General features: G+C 50.8%; 1 long non-coding RNA gene across 1 annotated transcript in view; it reads left to right on the top strand.

Moving 5' to 3' along the window:
* The window catches only part of LOC134477243 (uncharacterized), a 94,332-nt gene extending 77,268 nt beyond the window's left edge, over window positions 1-17,064 (top strand). Inside the window, exons 7-9 of the long non-coding RNA XR_010049159.1 lie at window positions 5,814-5,892; window positions 11,580-11,692; window positions 11,992-17,064. This is a non-coding gene — a long non-coding RNA (uncharacterized LOC134477243). The remainder of the gene's footprint in view (window positions 1-5,813; window positions 5,893-11,579; window positions 11,693-11,991) is intronic.
* Window positions 17,065-17,886: the final 822 nt, after the last annotated feature.

Genomic DNA, 17,886 nt, shown 5'->3' with positions numbered 1-17,886 from the left:
CTCATAATTATAAACTGGTTAGCACCGGATATTATGCACTGATTTTTGCCTGAATCATTAATTAGCACATGAATCAACAGCAGCTGCTACCTCATAAATGAGCTATTCTGAATTTTTTAAAAAAAACTAAATGTAATAAAAAGGGAAGACCCATAAAGGTGAAGATCAAGAAGCATTCCTTAGAATTTATTTTCATGTTGCAGGCCATATATGAGAACCTATTTGAGAACTATGGACTGTGTTGTAGTTAGGGGTTGTACACAGAGAACAATTAGAATCAGGACATGGAGTTCATAATATTGTTTTATGATGCTCATCGGCAGTTAACACAAGAAAGTGCACCAAAGACGTAGAATATTTAGTCAAGGACCTAAATCCCACAGCAATGTCCCACATGAGCCCAGATGAAAATTCAGAGCTCATGACAGTGCCTCCCACGAGTCCACCTGGAGGTCCAGAGCCCACAGGAAGGACTCACACCAGTCTCTTTTAGGGATCGGTGACGGGACGGTGCAAAGGTCAGCGGTGGAAGCCAGAAAGTCCATGTTGCGGGGTGAAGGAGCTGTGCTGGTGGGATGAGGGTTCTATGCTGGAGCCACGAAGCCACACTCACAACAAAGACCAGGGCTGTCCTGAAAAGCACCACAGCCATCCTTAGCAACACAGAAGCCCTGAGCTTCTCTGACGACAAGCACAGTCGAGTACATGCCAGGAAGCCAGCGTGACGAGTTCATCCTGGAGACCAAGCTGCACACGTCTTCCCCTCTGGAGCCAGGAAACAGTGCTCGATATGAGGAACAGAGCTTCTCCAGGAGAACCAACAGTGCCTCAATACCTCAATGCAATAATGCATTAACACCTTCCTTCTCCTTCTCCACCTCTCTATTTATGCTGGCAACTTTCCTCAGGTGGAGCATCTATGCTCAGTGTAATGCTGGTGTAATCCAGCTGGGGTTAAGTTGACCACCAGTTCTTAATCCATAACAGACTGTCACTCAGAAAGCTAAACTGAAGGCTCTGGTACACAACAAATCGAACACTTCAGTGCAGAAATCAGTGAGAAGGAAACAGCTTCGTATTTTCTGACGTCTAAGGACAGCAAGGCTGCTGCTGCTTCAATTTGAGACTTCCCCCATAGCAGCTTGAGGATCTGGGCACCAAGGCAGAGGCACCCAGTTCTCCTGACCTCTCTCTCTGGCCATGGCCAGTGGCCCAGAGGACCCCCTGTTCACAGTGAATTTCAGATGGGCCCGGCAAGGCTCTGCCCTTCTCAAGGCAGGGTGACTCGGTGCCACCATTCGCCTTAAGTCACCGTGATCTCAACCCAGCAGGCAGCTCGGTGCCTGGCGGGAAGACCCAGAGAAATCCAAGTGCGAGAAACCCCTCTGTGAGTCTCAGGTTCCCTGCTTGCTCTGTGCTCATCACCAGTGCTGCCCGGTGCATCTATCTGGGGGCCAGGATGAAGGAGGTGACACCTGGTATGAATCATGGCTGTCCTGTCCCCCTACACAGTGGCTTCTACTCCTGCCAAGCTTTTAGCAAACCTGAGAGACAGAAATCGAGGAAGACATTGGTGCTGGTAAAGCCTGCAAACTGAACAAACCTCTGGGGCTCTCCGGGGGCTGGGTCCTGGTAGTTTTGGGGGTGCCTTGTTTAATTGAATGCAGAAGAGCATGCATTGCTTAGAACCTTTCTGAAAGCCCAGAGCATGGGGCAATGTTTGAAACATTCATCATTTTTGTAGGAGTGTTCGTGGAGGTGAAGGGAAGGATTGCAGGGGCCTGCCCTTTTCAGAGGGCACTGAGTTTTTTTTTTTTTTTTTTTTTTTTTTGGTCTTTTTCTTTTTTATCGGTACTGGGGATCGAACTCATGACTGCCTGCTTGCAAGGCAGGCGCTTATGCCGCTGAGCTAAATCCCCAGCCCCAGGGCACTGAATTTCTTTACTCCCAACCTAATCCTCTTCACAGACTGCAGCTGCCACAAAGGATGGCATTTCTCTCCTTTCACCATTTCAGCTGCCTGGTGCACTGCTGATGCCCACATGTTGTGAATGCAAACCTTCCCAGGAAAAGCCATCTCTGGGGTGTTACCCCGGAGGTTGCCTTCACTACCAGTGACAAAGTTTCGGGGCTCGTCCAGGTCCCCCAGACCTGATACTTGCTTTTCCCCATCCTTCTGCCCTCAAGCTGCCCCTAGTTTGCATTCTCAGACTGTTGTAAAGAGACCAGGGAAAGGGAAACCAGGTTTATTTGGATTGTAAACACGGGTCGGATTAGCAGTAAGCAAAAATATTTCAAAATGCATTTTGAAAAATAAGAATGCATTTCAAAGCCTGTCACAGCCCATAAATTCACTTAGATGAAAGACCTGACATGCAATAAAAATGTCTCATTTAAGAAGTGAAATGATCCTGTCATTTGTAGCAGGGATTAATAGAATTTTAAAAAGCAGTGAGCTCAGATGTGGCTGGGTGAGTCACAGTGGCCTTTCACATTTGCAATATTCCTAAGATAATTATTAATTAACACACCAGAAACTATTTTAATGTAACATTATGGTGTAGATTTAAACACCCAAATGGAAAATGCTTCTTATTAAGGCTTCTCGTCTTTTCTTAAAATTAAAATGCTAAACTAATTAAAACCATGGTACTTTAAAAACGTTTCACTTCCAAACAGATTTTTAATATATGCCAAGCTGAGTATGCGCCTAGAGCTATTTTTTTTGCTAGAATCAGAAATCCATTAAAAATGGATTTTTAATAATCGTCCCACTGCTTCCCCTCTAACTTCATGTGCCCTGTGTAGTAACACCATTAATGGTAGAATTTGGAGGTTATGTACTTTTTTTCCCTTGAGACAGGGTCTCTAAGCAGCCCAGGCTGGCCTCGAACTCATGACTGTCCTCCTGCCTCAGCCTCCCAAGTGCTGGCGTCACGGGTGCGCCACCAGGCCTGGTCTCTAAAAGGTGCATCACTCTGTTGCCACATGGCTTAAAATAGTCCTTGGCCCCTGGGGTAAATTTCTGCCTTCTTACTGTGTCTTGTTAAGCCCCGCATGACTCGGGCTCCTGTCTCTCCCGCTTCCCTCTTCACCTGGGGTATTTTCAGTGCTGTCCTTCCACTGCCTTTTACTTATTTCAGCTCTTTGAACACACCGAGCTCGTGTCCAGCCTGCAGCATTTCTGTCATCTCACCTCCCGTGAGCTGTCACTGCCACCACCGTGGCCCCCGATAGTGCGAGAGGACGTGTGTCTAGGGTACACGTCGCCCCTGAACATCTCCTCAGGTTCGGTTCCTCGTTTATCATCTGTGCATCCCTACACCTAGAGTACGGCTACGAGGGCGGCTGGAGTCCACTGTGCTGTCCCCAAGCTCAGGCCTCTGTGCTGCCGGGTGACAGCAGGTGATGGTTCCCCAAGGGCTGGCTAGGACAGAGGTAGAGGTGTAGGGAGAAGACACTGGTGGCTCATTGCGAGAGCGTGAGGAGGGACAGACAAGCGCGTGTGGGCAGGATGTGGGGAGCAGGGGGCCTGTGGCGCCACTGGCCCCGCCAGAGAGGAAGCAGGCTGGGGGGGGGCACAGCATGGGGCGTGGGCGGGCGCGGGAGTTTTCCTTTCTGCCCCCCCACCTTCTCTCTCATTTTTTCTTCTTTTTCCCTTTTCTTCCTTTTCTTTTCTTCCTTCCTTCCTTGCTTTCCTCTCTCTCCTCCCTTTCTCTTTCCCTTTCTCCCTCCTCTGCCTTCCTTTCCCCTCCCCTCCCCTGCCCTCCCCTCCCCTGCCCTCCCCTCCCCTCCCCTGCCCTCCCCCTCCCTTCCCTCCCCCTCCCCTCCCCTCCCCTCCCCCTCCCCTCCCCCTCCCCCCCTTCTCCTCTGTCTCCCCATGTTATCTGTAAGCCCTGCTGACTTTCTTCCTACTTTCACAGCTACTCCCCGGCACATCCCTGGGGGTGCACAGGAGCGTCCTCCACCTCCCCTCACAGCTAACTTGGATTCCCAGCGACCCATGTCTGCCTTTCGAGATGAGGAGGGTGACCAGGCCTTGTCCCTTCCCTTCCTGTGGCCTTGGTGTCACCCGTTCTCTCTGTGCTGGTCCACCTGGGCTGCTTTCGGGGCTCTTGCTGGAGCGCGGCGAGATTACACGCATGTATGCGTTCACAGTGTGGGGTTGTGAGTGTTAGTCCCGTAAGTCCCCCGACATTGAGCGTTTGCTGCTGTTTGGTGAAGAAAGTTCAGAGCGGCCAGCGAGCAGCACCTGCCATTGCAGATAGGTTAGAAACGGGCAGCATGGGTGGTGCTCAGTGGAGGAGGTCCGATGATGATGGTGATGGTAGAGGGTGATGATAGCAAATGAAATGTCTAAAGGAGAAAGCAAGCTCTACCTGAGCCCTTATAACCCTCCTGCTGTTCTTGTAGATCAATAATTATTACTGTTCATCTTTGGTGCAGTCCTAATGCATTTTATAACACATTGGAATAAAAGACCACATACCTATGTGTGTTTTCTGCTTAGATCCTTAATAGTGGATTTAATGAATGTGCAGTGGATGCCTCTGTGTGTCAGGGCCACATGGGGCCCGAGGACGGCAGCCGGGGGTGGGGCCAGCCCTGTGGAAGCATGTACACTTGCCAGGATTTGGGTACAATGTCAATTTGCTCTGGAATTTTATTTATGTGTTTATTTAGTTTTTTTTGAATATAATGTCTTGTGTTGTCCAGGCCTGCCTCAAACTTGAGGAGAGCTTCTTGCCTCAGCCTCCTGAGAGCTAGGATTATAGGCATGCACCACCATGCCTGGCTCAAGGGAGTTCTCAGATTTCAAGTGTGCAGAGGGATCCTGAGATCTGGGTGAGATCATGGACCTGCTGACCCATGAGACTGGGATTTGGCTGAGCTGGTGGCGTGGAGAGGACTTACTCTTGAGCGGGCTGTCCCTGCCATGTGAACTGGTTCCTGCTATGCTGGGTGTGGGTCAGATGGGCTCTGGGCCTCTTGGAGGGGGGTCCAGGGTGTGCAGCCCTGGGCATGGAAGGCATGGAAGGCCGTGGGCCTGCAGGCCGCCTAGGAGGCCGCAGACTACGCGGGGTGCTGGCAGCCATCTCTAGCCTTGTGCTGCAGCTGCCTGCTGGACGTGCCCGGCCTCCGCGGTCCCCTGGGTGGCAGAGCCTCGCCAAGCTGAGCCTCGAACACTGGTTGTCCACTTCACCTGCTTTCTGCTGTTTTATCGCTGGGGTCTTTGAGGCCACAGCAGTGGTCAGAAGACTTCTTCCCGCCCCGTGCTTCGTAGCCTCTTTCATTCTGCTGAGCGCGTGACCTACTTTCCTTTCCTTCATGCTGGTGGCAAAGAGAAATAGGAACAAAAGAACATTTTTAATAATTGGTGAAGCATTTCAGGGCCAGCAGAAATGTCCCGCTGGATTGGCTCATGGCAAATTTATCTCGTGTGACCTGACTGTGAAGTTTGCAAATAACTTCCAGACTTTCGTATCTGTTGGATTATTTGATAAGTGACATCATTTTACCCCAAATAGTTACAGATAGGCAGCGAGCACAGAAGCAGATATTTTGAGAAATAGTTTTTATCTTTCTCAGTATTCTTTATGGGTAGGATTCTTGTAAGATAACTATGTTATCCTGTAGATAAATAACATATTATTATTTATGCTCTTGTCATTTATACCTGTTTTTCCTAGGCCCCATGATGATTAATAATAATAATTGTATTAATAGTTTCTGTAGTTTACTTGAGGAGGTTCCGAGACAGGGTCTGAGACAGTTATAGGCCAGGCTGATCTTGAACTCACTATGTATTCCAGGCTGGCCTCAAATTCATGGTGATCCTCCTACTTCAGCCTCCGGAATGCCAGGATGGCAGGCATGGACCACCACACCTGGGTAATTTCTGCAGCACTTACTTAGAAGCCTTTTATTTTAGCTTGGAACTAGTATTGAAAATACTAACAAATAATAATGAATGTTATTATTATTATTAAATTAGTGTTTCATAACAAATAGCAGCAAACCATGCAGGCTCCTGCATGTTGGTCCTTTGTAAAGTACCTTAGCATTTAACTCACTTATAGTCTTCACTGCAACCCCGTCAGGTAGAGACTCTTCTCCCCACCTTACGGGAGGGCAGGCTGAAGCAGGAGGGTTTCAGTGATTTGCTCAGGAACCTGCAGCTGCTGTAGTGGCAGAGGAGTCGGTGATCATAAGTGTAAAGGGCTTTGAAGGATCACCCAGCAGATCCACAAATCATCTAGTGGTTTTCCTGCCAGATTGCCTAGCGGATCCTGGGCGTTTGCACGGGGTCAGAGATGGCTGTGCACAGATCACCTGCAGTGGGGAAGCTGGGGTATTTCCCTGCCTTCGACTCCCACACTGCACACAATCCCAGCTCCTCTCCTTGGTTCTCAGATGAAAATTGCTGGAAAGGCAAGATTGGGCAGAGGGCAAGGTGCAAGTGGCTCTTTGCTCCCTGGCCCACTCCTCCTCGGGACAGAGAACCGAGGTTGCCGTCCCTGGCTGCGTGTGGGGGAGCCTGTGCGGGGCTCCCCAGGTGGCACTGTGGCCCCAGCATCCTGCCCTCTGCCCTCTTGGCTCAAGGTGCTGTGGACAGAATGCGTCTGGCCGCCCGAGGTCTGCTGGATGCTTCACCTCGAGATGCGTGTCCTTCGTTGCCATGGCCTGGAGCCGGCCTGCTGGGACATGCCGAATGCTCCAGCTGAGACGGGTGTGCAGGGGTGAGGTGCTGGGGGACAGGCAGGAGCACAGTGTTCTGGGAAGGGAGGGGATGCCCACACAGCTGGGGCTGGCATTCCGTGGTTTGCGGCCAGCCCTGCTCTTCATGTATCATTTATGCGCCACCCAGAGCACTGGGCCAGCGCACTGGGCCAAAGCCTCAGCTGTCTGGGGCCTTTATGACACTGTGTTGCCACAGGCAAGCTGGCTGTGCACTGTTGCAGGAGTGGTGTGATGGCAGCCATCTCTCCCTCTGTTTAGAGCTCCAGCCAGACTCGCTCTGTGTGTTTGCTGTCTGAGACAGGATCTCACTGTGTAGCCCAGGCTGACCTGGAACTCACAGTGATCCTCCTGCCTCAGCCTCCCGAGTGCTGGGATGACAGGCATGTGCCACCACTTCTATTGAGCCTGTGAATCTCGTCAAGCACAGGGAACACCCTAAGGTCACAGCCTGGTGGGATGGGATACCTGCTGTGCGTTAGAGCACTGTTAATTCACTAACGCCTCGGCGACCTCAGAGTTCTCAAAAGCACCCTCATTTCACAGCGGAAACCAAGGTCAAGGAGGGTATTTTTAGCTGTGGCCTCACAGCCAGCTGACAAGTGGCAGGTGAGGGTTCCCACTGGTGGCACAAGAGCAGGTTCAGTTCTCACAGTTGCCTTCATGGGAACCCTGGAACCCCCACTGGCCTTCCGTGCACAAGCCGTTTAAAAGTTTTAAAGTTCTCTTGTTATTATTTTTGGCAGTAACAGGTTGAATCCAGGGCCTCTGCACAGCTTGATGTCTCCGGTCTTTTTAAAAAAATTTTCTTTTAAATTTTGAGGCAGTGTCTTTGTGTATCACGAAGTTACCAAGGCTGGGCTCAAACATGTGATCCTCCTGCTTCAGCCTCCTCAAGAGTCGAGATGACAGGTGTGTGCCACCAACAAGCACCTGGCTCCTTTCTCAGGCAGTGGCAAGGGTGGTAACCTTCAGCATCTTGCATTGTTAACTACATCTGTGCATCTGAAAAGAGTCTGTGCCATTCTAAGACACACCCCCTGCAGGCCCAATACTAATCATCCATCCAGCTCTGGAAAATTTGTCTTCAAGGCGTGGCATCTGGTGCGGGTGGGGGGCGAGCAACTCAAAGCACCCACGATGGCCACTTGCTGTGTTTTTAAAATCCAAATCCACTGATGAGCACAGTGTCCCACGGTCCTGTCACCCTTGGCATGCAGGAGACTTCTGGGAGACGTTTGGACCCAAGCCCTAACAGTCTGATGACAAACTGGGACTCCCAGGCCATCTATCCCAAGCGGGATCCGAACTCAGGAGGTTTCCGGGTCCTCTAGGAAGTCCTACCCCCTCCTAACTGCGCGTTTGGAGCTGTAGCCTAATCGGATTGGCTCTGGGCCCTGGCGTGGGCAGGGTTTCGGCCTTGGTGGGCGTCTGGAGCCTCTCTGCGGCCCCACCCCGCCACGCAGCACACCTGCACCGAGCTCCAGCTGCACGCTGCACAGGGCAGCCGCGGGCCTGCGGGAGTGTTCACACCACCGCCCACCTCCTGCTCGGTGACATTTGCTGGCACCCACCATAGGGGTTGAACAGCTTTATTTTATTTATTTCTACTTAAAAAGGAGGAACCGCAGAATTCTTCACGCCTGGGAGCGAGCCAAGCTTGCCCTGCGCGGGGTATAGAAATATCCCATCTCCCGTCTGTGCCCGGGATTATTTTTGTTGTCTCCGATGCACAGCCTAGATACGCGGCCGCAAGGAAATTGGCTGAGTTCTGAAACCAGAACTCCTTTCCTGTTTATCAATTTTTTTTTAAAGCCGTCATTGTCATCGCGGCCGGTTTATCTCTGTGGGTGGCGTTCGATCTGTCTGCTTTTCCTCTGCTGTCAGCTCCCCCCTACTCTGCACCCCAGGAAGTGGTCATCGCACTGCTGGCCCACGCGGACGGGAGGGGCTTGCTCGAGATCCCAGCCCGGCCCAGCAGGCTGTGGGTGGGGTCCCAGCTGATCACTAGGAGTTAGGTCACCACAGAGGCTGTTCGCAGCCTCTCCTGGGCCTTTGCTGTGCTCAGAGCCAGCCCAGCAGGAGAGGCCCTGCCCTTCCCCAAGGTCATAGGGACATCTACCGTGGCCTCACGTGTAGAGTTCTAGAAAGGGGCTGGAGGGTTCTAGAAGGAAGATGTGGGCCCGACCGTGCACTGCCCAGGCCAGCAGTGCCCACAGGGAAGGGCTCCCACGTTCTTGTGTTTTGTCTGCAGAAGTCCAACTTTGCTGTGCTCCGTGGTTGCACCGCGAGGGCTCAGCGCAGGCGTGGAGCAAATCCCGAGTCTTCCCGCTTCCCCGCCCCGCCCTCCAGTGGCTGTTCCACTCCCTTCTGCAAAGTTCTGTCCCCGTTTCCCAGCATCCCCTTTGTTTTCCCTGCTTTGCCTTTGTCACAGCTGAGAAGCCTGAGCCCGAGTCCCTCCTGGTTGCCAGAGGTCACAGGGCCTGGTGCTCAAGTCATTGCACGCGCATCTGCGGGTTATTGGGTGAACCGGGTTTTCTATTCCTTGGGGCCAAGATGCACAACCTGGCCTCCCAGAGCCCTCTCCTGTGTGCAAGTGGGGAAGGCTGGCTTGTGGCCCCTACAACCCCTGTGACCCATCCGGCTGTCCCCACGAGGCAGGATCTGGCCTTGCTGGAGTTGGGTGGTCCTATAGGTGACATCCAGGTAGGAGTCCGGGTTCCTGGGCAGCTGAGTTGTGGTCCCTTGGGAAAACGTGTGCCGTGGACTGACTCCCCCACAGGTGCAGGACTCAGGGCAGGGCCCCTCTGTCCCAGGTGGGGTGCTGTTCTTCAGGGAATAAGGCCCCTTTGGGGCCAAGATTGCAAGGGGAAGTGCTCAGCAAGGGCCAGGAGAAGCCAGCAAAAAAGTTTGTCTGTTTCCCTCAGATATGTTTGTCTGTTTGTTTAAGGGTTTTTTTTTTCTTCTCTCTCTCTCTATGTGTATGTGCCTGTGTTTGAGACAGTCTTTCTCTGTAGCCCAGACTGGCCTCCAACGCATGGCAATCCTCCTGCCTCAGTCTCCCAAATGTTGGGATTCCAGGCATGCACCACCACACTTAGTCGTTTCTCTGAGATGTGAGGCATGGGTGAGTGAGCGCTCAAACCAGGCTGGTGGACTCTCCCTGGCCTCTGGGGAACCAGCTGCTCACTAATTCCCAAGGTGAGAGTGTTAGAGATGGGCACGCCCTTTCCACATCCTGGCTTGTGCTAGTGGGTGAGGAGGGAGCAAGGGTCTGGGGCAGTGATACTCTGAGGTCCCCTGCTCTCTGGTGCCCAGGGCTGTCTCTCACTCCTTGATGCCCACGTGAGTCTTGCATTCCAAATGTACCCATTTGTGACCCTGTCACTAAGCAATTGAAGTGAAGGAATTAGCATCAGCTCACACATGATTTTGAAAATTATAAATAAATCTGAAGAAATTGGAAGGGGAAAATTCATTCATCTTTTCACTAGTAGTCAGAGATTAAATAATTCTTGAGTTGGCTGCAAACGCTGCTAATACCAGCAGTGCTTGAAGGAACGAAGATTCTTTTCTGCTGAAGACGAGAATACCTGTGTCAGGGTTGGAGAGGGGATTTGTTTCACATGTAGGTTTTTAGATCTTTTAAAATATGGACCCAGCCAGGACTGGTGGTGCAGCCAGAGGACTATAGTCCCAGTCCTCTAGAGGCTGAAGCAGGAGGTTTGCTGCAAGTTCAAGGCCAGCCCAGGCTACATAGTGAGAATTTATCTTAAAAAAACAAAAACAAAAGACAAAAATTTAGTTCTCTTCAGAGGTCAAACCTCTGATATTGCTGCTGAATATTGCACCAATGTTCAGTTAAAGCAAACAGTGAACTAGTTCTGCCGATGCGTTAGTCTGCTACTGAGCTGGTAATGCTGTGTAACAAAGAACTTTAAATTCTTAGTGGCTGGTAGTATTGATGGATCTAGGTCTTGGGCCTGTGTATGGCTGAGGGTCTCTTGATTTAGTGAACACAAGGGGAGAGTTAGTTCCTGGCTCAGGCAAGGCTATGAGTTACATCCCAAGGCTTTTTTTTTCTTTATTTTTATTTTTATTACTCCATGTTTACCGTGCATAATGATCACTTTCATTGTAGGACACTGGTGCATGTAGTAACGCACCTTAATTCTTTTTTATGTCACCCTCTTCTCCCATCTCTTGATCTTCCCTTTTGCAAAAAATTTGTCTCCCTATTTCCTATTATCTATATTTTTCACGTTGATTTATTTGTATTTTGGGTTTGTTATAGAAGAGAAACCATGCAATGCTTATGCTTGCATGTCTGGTTTAGTTCACTTAACAGTGGTCTCAAGGTGCATCCGTTCTCCTCCAAACGATTTGAGCTTAACTTTATAGCAGAATAGTACTTCACTGGCATCACAGGTCTTATTCAGGGCCGTCACAAAGAGGAAGCAGCTCGTGCTCTGCCACTGACCACAGCAGTACAGAGGGACCCAGCAGTCACATGGATGACCTTTTCCCTGCTGTGTTTGATCACATCCTGCTGGGTGGGAGGAATCACTGCGGATCCCAGAGTCTGAGGGTGGCTGTGAGTGCTATGTTCCCACAGCAGGGATGCACTTTGTTAAGTGAGAATTCAGTGTTGACCTGAGGCAGATGTTTAACTAATCGAGTTCTCAAGCTCTTCCTCAGCTGAGCCCTTTGTCCTGGTCAGGATCCAGGGCCCAGTAATGCTGCTCGGGCTGTGAATTGGGGTTTCTAGTATCTACGCATCCCTGACAACTGTGGGCAGGATAATGTTTCTTACATCTGGAAAGAGGAGGTCTCATTCTCAGCCAGCAGAGCACCCCAGAATTCCTCTGAATGAAAAGTAAGAGGCATGGCCACCAGCAGCCCCCTGTGAACACAGAGGTTAAAGGTTAAGGACCTGCCTGAAGACTCCGTTCTGGTGAGTGCAGCTGCCTGTGCGTCTGTGAATGTGTGAGTGTGTGTCCTCAGTTAAGAGAGTGTATGGTATGCACTGCATACCTTTGGTTTGGGTGTGGGCTTGGGAAGTGCTTCATGCAGCTTTGCATAGGAATCATATCTAATGTAAATGTGATTCGAGTTATTTGAGCTGACTGTCATAGTGTTCCTGAAAGTGGCTAAGCTTGTGAGGAATAACTGTGGTTGCCTCGGGAGTGCTAGGGACAAGGACAGCGGCCCAGGAAAAACTGATGCTCATAGCCTTTCTTGGCTATCCCAAAGCCTTCCCCAGATGGACAGCATGGACTTGAGATTTTCGTCTTCAACCTGAGAAGAAAGAGGGATATAATTCATCTCAAGACCAGGAAGATCCCAGCACTCTTGGAGGCTGAGGCAGGAGGGTGGCAAGTTCGAGCCCAGGCTGGGCAACTTAGCAAGACCTTGTGTCAAAATGATGATGATAATAATAATGAAGGAGGTATATAACTGGGCTGAATCCCTAGTACTGCAAGAAACAAACCAAACCAAACCTGGGAAGAAAGCTGTGAGCAAAACTATTTTCTTACTGTCTATCTCCCTGCTAATGTTTTTCTTTAACCAACTTATATTTTAAAGAGCTCGAATCAAAAAGAAGACAAACAAAGATCAATAAAACCAATGGACAGAAAACTCATGATTCAGTTCATCAAGGGAGGCGGGCTAAACTGTCCTGCCTGAGTTCAGTGGCTGAGGATGGCAAGGCCTTGTTTCCCACAATGCTTCACTGCTGTGACCTCCTGATACTCATTGTGCGGACAGCCGATTTGGTCAAAAGTAACTTTTTTCTTTCTCATTATCAAAATGACCAGGGGCCCTTAGAGAGAACTGGAAAAGCTGGATCACAAGGGAACAACAGTCACTCCCGCTTCTGGCATTCAGCCACGCATGACCCTTGCCTTTGAGCTCTTCTCCGTGTGTTTCTGTGCGTGTGTCAGGGTGAGACCATCATGGAGTGCACACACCAGGACTGCAGTGGCAGCACAGCTGGCTGCCTCCTGACGTCACAATGCCTCACAGGACCCTCCATGCTCACGTGCTCTGGGCCCTGTCCGAGCTGGGCGGTATCACAGGATTTGGAGTCCCTGTGAGAAGAGTCCTCTGCTTTCAGTCTCCCAATCGGAAGGACCGGGAGCTTAACAGGGCTGGTGGTGACAGCCTGGAGCAGGTGAGCAGAGCAGAGCGAGGAGGTGATGCCAGCTTCCAGCTTCTCCCATCAGGCACCGGTGCTGCCTGACTCTTACCGGGGCCACTGGCCAGGCCCCTTCGCTTCCTGTCCCGTTCTATCACTGTGGCTTGGTTTGGACTTAGATGACTCATGGCTCCCAAAGGCACCAGGCTTCTCCCAGTCGATTTGGCCATGCCATGCTTTCCCTTCCCTCCAACCCTTGACTGCTCCCCACGGATGCAGCTGTCACCACGGGAACCCCAGGCCCTGTCCATCAGGTACTCTGTGACTTGGGAAAAGATTAGCTCCTCAGAGCCTCCCTGGGCTGTTGTCAGCAGAGCAAGGATTTTCTGTGAAGGATGTAGGACACTGGCCTGGGGGAGACACTTGAGATGACAGGTGGACCAGGCATGGCGCCCACATTTCCTCCACTGGACACACTTCCTTCTTCATCTTCACCGTGGGCTAGAGCTGGGTGAGGTGTGGCTTATATCTTCTCAGGCTACCACTGCCACTGGGCTACTGAAGGACTGAGCTCAAAGCTGGGTCCCGGGCTCCAGGATTTAGATCCTGGATGGGACCCATTGTAAGCCTGCGAAATCAGTGCTGACCAATCTGGTGGGCACTCAGGAGCTTTCTCAAACAAGATGGGTTAAATCAAACAACATTGATAGTGTGCTTTTTATGTTCTATTAATTTATTTGCATTGGTGCTGGGTTTTCATTTTTTGAAAAAAATGAAAGTTTAGTATCAGGAAGAAATAGGTGAATATAGAAGTTGCCATTTCATTACTTAGCACAAAGTGGTTTTCCTGGAATACTTTGTTCTTTGGGCAGGGGGGACTGAGACCTTCAAATAGCACAGGTAGGCCGGCCTGGTGGTGCTTGTTTATAATCCCAGCTCTCTGGGAGGCTGAGGCAGGAGGGTTCAAGTTCAAGCCCAACCTGGGCAAATTAGTGGTTTAGCAAGACCCTGTCTCAAAATGAAAAATTAAAAAAGGGGTGGAGATGTAACTCAGTGTGAAGACCCTGGGTTCAATCCCCAGCACCACAAACAAACAAATGAAGGGACATAGGTCTTTGAGAGCCAACGCGAAGGACCTGGGGGCCTCTTTCTGGTGCTGCTGTTTGTGTGCAGGAGGCAGCGAGGCCTGGCTCATCCTGCCATGTGGGCCGTGTGCAGTGTGTTCTGCAGCCCTGCTCCCCGCTGGCGCCAGGCTGCAGCTGGGGTGTTCGGGTGACCTTCCTCCCACACCACCCCTTCGGGGTGACAGCCCGGGGGCTCAGGCCGCCCCCTCCCTTTGCGCTTTCCCATAGGTGCTGCCGGTCTGCCAACTGTGGGGCTGCCTTGACGAGAAGCCAGCTTGCATCGAGTGCTTGTGACAGATTTCTTAATTAATCGCTCAGATTGTCAATAGTGGAGCTCACTGTTGATTTAGAAACTAGTTATGCAAGCACAGCTAGCGCCACTGTGGGAAAACATCTGAATAATTCAGCTAATAGATGGGAACTTGCCCAGATCGCGGGGACACAGGAAGGGAGCCGCCCTGCCACACGGGGTGCGCTAGGGTTGGGTGACGCCAGCGCGTTCTGGGCGTGCGGGGAGGTTGTGTAAGGAGCAGCAGCTGCCTAGATGAATTATTATCATTTTGGTTTTTTGGGGAAAAAAGAAAAAAAGAACCTGGGTTCTGCACTCCCAGGCAGCGACCGCTGACTCAATCTTGAAAGTGAGTGGGTTTCAGTGTGACACTCATGTCATTACCGACCATGGTTCTGAGCTACACACCACGCACGTTTTAGTAGGTCTTATTCTAGCCATGAAGTATTGATTTTTATTTTAAAGAACATAACTAAGGTCAGGTGTGGTGGTGCTCACCTGCAATCCCAGCACACAGGAGGCTGAGGCAGGAGGACTGCTGTGAGTTTGCTGCCACCCTGGGCTACAAAGTGAGCTCAAGGCCAGCCTGAACTGCACAGTGAGACTCTTCCTCAAAAAGATACAAACAAACAAGCGAACAAAACGTCAAATAACATACATATTATTTATGCATATTACTATGCAATATATGAGTTTAGTAATAAGTGCATTGCAACATTTCACAAATGGCTTTTAGCCAGGAGTGGTAGTGCATACCTGTAATTCTAGTAAAAAAAAAAAAAAATTCTAGCTGAGGCAGGAAGATTGCTGCAAATATGAGACCAACCCAGGCTATATAGTGAGTTTAAGGTCAGCCTGAAATTCAAACAAAGACCAAGCCTCAAAAAAGCAAAAAAAAAAAAAAAAAAAAAAAAAAATTTCCTCTGGGAGATTCCCATTTGCTTGGGGTTCTGTGGAATTGGCTAGCTGTGTCCTGAAATGGTCCTTGTCACATGGGAACCTGCATCCATCATAAGAAAGTGGAGTTTAGTGATCTCTGAAGCTGTGTGGAGAGACAGAAGCATAAAGACTCACTCACGTTCAGCTTTATACTTAACATTCTGTTTTCATCAAAAATGATAAAATCCTATGGAGTTGTGCCAGCCTACTAAGTTTTTTTGCTGCTATGGTTAGAGTTCTAACAGCTCCTGAGAGCGGATAACTCAGTGCCTGGATGCTGATGTGAGTCACGGAGCTGAGGAGGAAATGCTTTTCTGCGTGCATTTATCTGCGGTCTCACACTTGTTCTGCTTCCGGCTTTTTCCTTCTGCGCTCTCCTGTATCTCTACGTGCACGAGAGCTCATGCATACACAGGCTCACACACCCATGTATGCACACATGAAGTGTGTATGATACATGATCACACATGGGCGCATGCCATGTGCTCATGTACACGTATGTGTATGCACACCCACAGGCAGTCGTACATGTACACGTTTTCCCTTCTCAGCCACCTCTTCCAAATGTCACGCCTGAGGACTTCAAGAGAGGGAAAAACCAGACCCACCCAGCCTGATGCCTCCACTCTGCTTAGAAAACAATGCCTCGGGTCTTAGCAATGTAAGGGGTTGAGTTTTACACCTTAAGCCAGGGCAGGAAGCCTACAGGACAGGCAGGACTGCTGGAAACTTAGTGAGCAGAACTGCAGGGTAATTTGTGAGTGAAGCAATCAAAGAATAACAAACAGGGCATTGTTATATAAACCCTACGTCTGGGGGTCCGTGCTGGTCCCTGAAGAGAACTTGTGACATTGGGAAGGATGAGGTGTGGCTGCCACCCCAGGCCTCCTCAGGCTGGCATAGCCCCAGTGGCTTCTGTGGTCACCCATGCCTGGCCTCCTCTGCTGTCCCAGTGTGATGGTGCTTGCCAAAACCCTGAAGTCCCTGCATGACCGAGCTCTCTGTGGGCACCCCAGACATCACATCCGTATTCCAGAAGGCAGAAAAGAGGAAGAGAAAAAGGAGGTCCTGCTCCTTCCCTTCTGCTTTCATCAGGCAGCCTTTCTGGAAGTGTCCCTTGACACCCCACCCTGTGCCCACGCTGGGGACAGCCAGGGCTGTGTGGGCCACGCCTTGAGAAAGAGTGGCTGATAGTGTGGACTTCTCAGCTGGACATCAAGTTCTGGCCGAGAGAGGGTGGAGGTGGTTATCTGAAGACATCTCACTGGCTATGTCCAGAACAAGTTCCTGCAAAGAGGAAGGAACCCAGTAGTTAGTATAGCTTTCACAGAACCACAGATAAATACTTTCCCCTTTTACCACACATTTTCAGTTGAGAAACATCAGTGTTTTGTGAGATCCTGCCTGAGTCCAGTGATCTGGGAGCAGTGCCTGGAGGCGGGGGATTTTCAGGTCCCATCTTGGAGACAGGGTTGTCACCTGTTCCTGGTCACTGGTAGGCATGGTGATAGGCCCCTGAATTTCCAATGACACCAGTCATTTGCTAACCCTTTTATTGAAAAAAATTCTCAGTCATGTATTCCCTGGGAATCTGATTTGTAAATAATTACTTGATGGAAAATGGAGCTGGCTGGAAAACTCTGAGTACCCAAGGCAGAGACAGACCCCAGAGAGGGGACTTTTGGCTCAGAGGCCAGCACTGGACGGTCCCCCTCATGGTTTATCAAGAGGAAGTGAGCCATTAATAAGGTCCCCATTGAAGAAGCGAAGTCCCAGGTTTCAGATGCAGCCACCACACAGGTGGTCAGCATCCGAGCCCAGAGCAGCATGCGAAGCTGGGGTGCTGGAGTGACCGTTTCCCCTTCTGCGCTTTCACACTGAAGTGTGGGGGAGGGGAGCTGTCCAGCCGGGGTGTAGACTCAGGGCAGGGGAGGGGTGGAGGCATGGGGATAGGGGGCTGAGTGTTAGCGCCCCCCATTCTCCTAGCCAGTTGTGTGGAAGATGCAGCCTCTTAGCAGATAATAGGGGCGAATGAGGTCTTAGGATAGTTCCCTGTTCAATAGGATTGATTATTCATTTATGTATAGCAGACAGGATCTCATTCCATAGTTCAGTCTGGACTCGAACTCACTGTATAAATCCACAGTGATCCTCCTGCCTTAGCCTCCCAAGGGCTGCGATCACTAACACACCTGGCGTGTCCAATAGGATCTATGTCCTGAGAAGAGGCACAAGGCCACTCTTCCTACAGGCACCCACCACAGACGTGGGATGGAGGTGGCTTCTGCCTGTCTGGATAAAAGCCGTTACCCAATGATGACCCCACTGGCCTTGCTCTGGGATTGGTCTCCAGGAGTGAGCTGCTCGGGGCGAGTGCTTTGTCACACCATAGAGTGTGATGGCATGGAGCTAGGGGTCCAGGAGGAATGTCAGAGTGGACCCTGGCCATCTGGCCCTGTGTCTGCTCCTCCAGCTGGCTCTGTGTGGGCACCCCCAGCTCCACGGCCCTTTCCCACTCCCTGAGCTGGGGGGCCCATGACCAGCCCTGTGCCCTCAGCAGCTGGTGCCTTGTGCTCTCCAGCCTTTCACACATCTGCTTGGACTTGGGGTTCTGCTTCCAGGAGAGCCTCTGGTACCCAGAGCCCACTGCACTTTTG

The sequence above is a fragment of the Cavia porcellus genome, unplaced genomic scaffold (assembly GCF_034190915.1).
Source record: "Cavia porcellus strain 051 isolate PalLab524CR breed Dunkin Hartley unplaced genomic scaffold, mCavPor4.1 scaffold_8, whole genome shotgun sequence".
Classification (NCBI taxonomy): Eukaryota; Metazoa; Chordata; class Mammalia; order Rodentia; family Caviidae; genus Cavia; species Cavia porcellus.
Note: the sequence above shows the minus strand (reverse complement) of the source record. Positions and strands in the feature narration are given on the sequence as shown.